Source organism: Stegastes partitus, unplaced genomic scaffold, assembly GCF_000690725.1.
Source record: "Stegastes partitus isolate 25-593 unplaced genomic scaffold, Stegastes_partitus-1.0.2 Scaffold421, whole genome shotgun sequence".
Taxonomy (NCBI): Eukaryota; Metazoa; Chordata; class Actinopteri; family Pomacentridae; genus Stegastes; species Stegastes partitus.
In genome coordinates this window covers 449,632-454,087 of record NW_007578152.1, presented here as the reverse complement: position 1 = coordinate 454,087, position 4,456 = coordinate 449,632, and positions in this window count along the sequence as shown.

Sequence of the window (4,456 nt, the reverse complement as noted above, 5' to 3'; positions counted from 1 at the left end):
GACCGGGGTGGTGGTTCCCATTTTCAAAAAGGGGGACTGGAGAGTGTGTTCCAATTATCGGTGTATCAGACTTCTCAGCCTCCCTGGGAAAGTTTACTGGAAGTTTGCTGGAAAGGAGGCTCAATTGGACCAATTGTCGAACCTCGGATTCAGGAGGAGCAATGTGGATTCCTTCCTGGTCGTGGAACAGTGGACCAGATCTTTACCCTTGCAGAGCTGCTGAGTGGGGCATGGGAGTTCGACATGCCAGTCCACATGTACTTTGTGGATCTGGGGAAGGCCTATGACCGTGTTCCCCGAGGGACTCTGTGGGGGCTACCGAGGGAGTGTGGGGTACCAGGCTCGCTGCTAGGAGCCATATGATCCCTGTTGCGTCCGCATTCTCGGCAATAAGTTGAACATGTTCCCAGTGGGTGTTGGACCCCGCCAGGGCTGCTCCTTGTCCCCAATCCTGTTTGTGATTCTCATGGACAGGATCTCAAGGCGCAGTCAGGGCGAGGAGGGTGTCCGGTTTGGGGACACCCTCGGTGCAGCGTCAGCAGTAATGTGGGTGCTGTACTGGACCGTCATAGTGAAGGGGGGGGGTTTGATCCGCAAGGCAAAGCTCTCGATTTACCAGTCCATCTACATCCCAACCCTCACCTATGATCACAGATACAAGCGACTGAAACGAGCTGAGCAGGGTGGCTGGGCTCAGCCTTAGAGATAGGGTGAGGAGCTCGGACATCCAGAGGGAGCTTGGAGTAGAGCCGCTGCTCCTTCACGTCAAAAGGAGTCAGTTGAGGTGGTTTGGACATCGATTCGGATGCCTCCGGAGAGCTTCCTCTGGAGGTATTCCGAACATGTCCGCCTGGGAGGAGACCCCGGGGCAGACCCAGAACACACTGGAGGGATGATATCTCTCGGCTGGCCTGGTAATGCCTCGGGATCCCCCAGGCAGAGCTGGGAAGCGTCGCCCGGGGGAGGGAAGTCTGGAATGACCTGCTCCGCCTACTGCCCCAGCGGCCCGACCCCAGATAAGTGGAAGATAATGGATAAATGGATGGATGGATGGATGAAAACTATGAAATGAAGAGACAAAATTACAAGTGAAAAATCTAAATGATGAGANGAGATTAAAAGTCATAATTATGAGACAAACATAAGTCTGATAAAGCCAACATTATAAGAAAACTAAAATTATGAGATAGAAATGAAAAAAATTTACAATCAATTAAAAAAAAAAAAAATCTGACAGGAAAGTCCAAATTACAACATAAAATGTAAAAACAGATGTGAACTAAAGTCACGAGATAAAAAAATAAAAAAAAAAAAAATCTGACAGGAAAGTCCAAATTACAACATAAAATGTAAAAACAGATGTGAACTAAAGTCACGAGATAAAAAGAAAAAAATAATCAAATAAAAAGCCAAAATTATGAGACAAAAACAATAAGATATATATTTTTTTTAAAAACTATGAGATAAAAGTAAAAATAAAAACTGAAATTATTAGATATAATTATGAAATAAAAACTAAATTACAATATAAAAAGTAAAAATCATGAGAAAGAGTCCATTTTTAAGATGAAAAAATTCCAAAGTTTGACAAAAACTACAATTCTGAGATAAAACCTGACGTTTTAAAGTAGAACATATGAGACATAAGTTCAAACTTGAGATGTTAAAAAACTAGATAAAAAATAAAATAAGATTTAAATTAAAAGTCAAAATGCTGATATAAAATTTTAAATTATGGGATGAAGCTAAAACTGTGACAAAAAACTCAGAACATGAAAAGCAAAAAATTCCGAGAAAGTCAAAATGATCAGACGAAGAGTCAAAAAATACAAAATAGAGCAAAAAATATACAAGAAAAAGTCAAAATTATGCCAAAAAACTCAAAATTACAAGATAAAAAGTCAAAATTATGAGATGAAAAGCAAAATATTCTGAGTTAAACAGACAAACTTGTGATATAAATTCAATTAAAGACACTAAAACGTCCAAATTGTGACAAAAACCAGAATCAGCGCCGCGAACGTCCGTTAAAGCTCCATAAACTGAAACCACATCAAACTTTACTGCTTCGGCTGCAGAGAAAATGAACATGGACGTGATTTTCTACAAACGGAGGATGCCAACATCAGACCGCCACAATAAAAGCACCTCTGGAGTCAGTCATGAGCGAATCATCTTCATGAATAAAGCTGAAGGTGAAGGACTGCTGCAGCCGGACGGTTTCTGCTAATGAGCTTCGGTTCACGTTAGTGATTAAACACCGTCAGCGAGATAAAATCCTCCTGCGGTCGGAGTGACTCCACAATAAAATGCATGAAATAACCCAATTATTTTCCTGTCTTTGGTTGAAGAAAATGTCTGCTGAGAGCAAAAAAGCTGAAGCATCAGAGTTTGATGAAAGAGCACCTGGTGACAGTTTAAATAAAAAGCTGTGTGGGAGTTTAAAACGGGATTATTTCACAGAAAACAGCAGCAAAGTGGAGAAAAGCCAGCTCTCATGACTGTATCAGAGCTTCACCTCTCATCTCATTCGTCCTCTTTTCTCCGCCGCCGTCGAGTTATTCTGGAAAACAACTGGAAGAAGACGACACAAAGAAAACAAGAAGCCTTAAAACAACACGTAGATTCAGAAATAGAGATTTCAGTTCCTCAGTTACGTTTAGAGACTCACGTTTTGGATTTAATGAGTGAATATTAGGAGATAAAAAGTCAAAAAATAGGGGTTAAAGATAGAAATGTGGATAAAAGTTAAAACGATGACATAAAAACCCAAAGTTATCATTAAACCTATCATGAAGCATAAAATAAAAAGTCAAAATGATGAGATAAACTTAAAAACATATATATATATATATATACGGCTTAAAAAGTCAGTGCAATAAGACACGAAGGCTGAAATTTAAGATAAAAAGCCAAAAGTACGAGACATAATTTGAAATTGTGAGACAGCAAATGAGGAGAACTGAGAGAAAAAGTCAAATTCATTAGATAACTAGTCGAAATTAAAAGGCAAAAAAAGTCAAAATTATTCGATAAAGAGATGAAAGTTACATTTATAATTGAAAAAAGGTCAAATTTATGCAATAAAAAAAAACTAAATTATATTTAATGCTTAAAAGAGTGAGATTGTAACATGAAAAATTTAATTTAAAAAAAATCTATACTATGTAATAAAAGAGTTAAAAGTTTTTTAAAAATTAAAGATAAAATGTAATAATTACGAGTTAAAAAAAATCAAAGATCTGAGATTTTAAAAAGTCAAAATTATGAGATAAAATGTAAAAACTGAGTTAAAAAGGCAAAAGTTTTGTTTTTGGACTTCTGTGCTAGCCACGGATTGGCCATAACAAACTCCATGTTCAAACATAAGGTTGCTCATAAGTGTACCTGGTACCAGAGCACCTTAGGCTAAAGGTCGATGATCGACTTTGTAGTCGTATCATCAGATCTGCGGCCGTATGTTTTGGACACTCGGGTGAAGAGAGGAGCAGAGCTGTCAACTGATCACCACCTGGTGGTGAGTTGGATCCGATGACGGGGAAGGCTGCCGGACAGACCTGGTAAACCCAAACGCGTAGTGAGGGTGAACTGGGAACGTCTGGCAGAGGCCCCTGTCCATGGGGTTTTCAATTCACACCTCCAGAGGAGTTTCTCCTGCATCCTGGAGGAAATTGGGGACATGGAGGCAGAGTGGGCCATGTTCAAAGCCTCCATTGCAGAAGCAGCAGTGAGGAGCTGTGGCCAGAAGTTCACTGGTGCCTGTTGTGGCGGCAACTCCAAAACCCACTGGTGGACACTGGAGGTGAGGGAAGCCATCAAGCTGAAGAAGGAGACCTTTCGGGCCTGGCTGGCTCAGGGGTCTCCTGAAGCAGCAGGCAGGTACTGGCTGGCCAAAAGGGCTGCAGCTGCAGTGGTCGTGGAAGCTAAAACTCGGGTGTGGAGGAGTTCAGGGAGGCTATGGAGAAGGACTTTCGGTCAGCCTCGAAGAAGTTCTGGCAAACCGTCCAATGCCTCAGAAAGTGTAGGCAGGGATTTGCCCAGGCTGTGTACGGTCGGGGAGGAGAACTGCTGACCCAGACTGGGGATCTCATTGAGCAGTGGAAGAAGCACTTCAAGGAACTCCTGAACCTGGTAAACACGTCCTCTGCTGAAGGGGCAGAGCCTGAACACTCGAGGGTTTCTGCATCCATATCCGGGGTAGAGGTCGCCGAGGTAGTTAAGAAGCTCCCCGGTGGCAAAGCGTCAGGTGTGGATGAGATTTACCCTGAGACACTGAAGGCTCTGGACATTGTCGGACTGTCATGGCTGACACATCTCTTCAATGTCGTGTGGGCATTGGGTACGGTGCCTGTGGAGTGGCAGACCGGGGTGGTGGTTCCCATTTTCAAAAAGGGGGACTGGAGAGTGTGTTCCAATTATCGGTGTATCAGACTTCTCAGCCTCCCTGGGAAAGTTT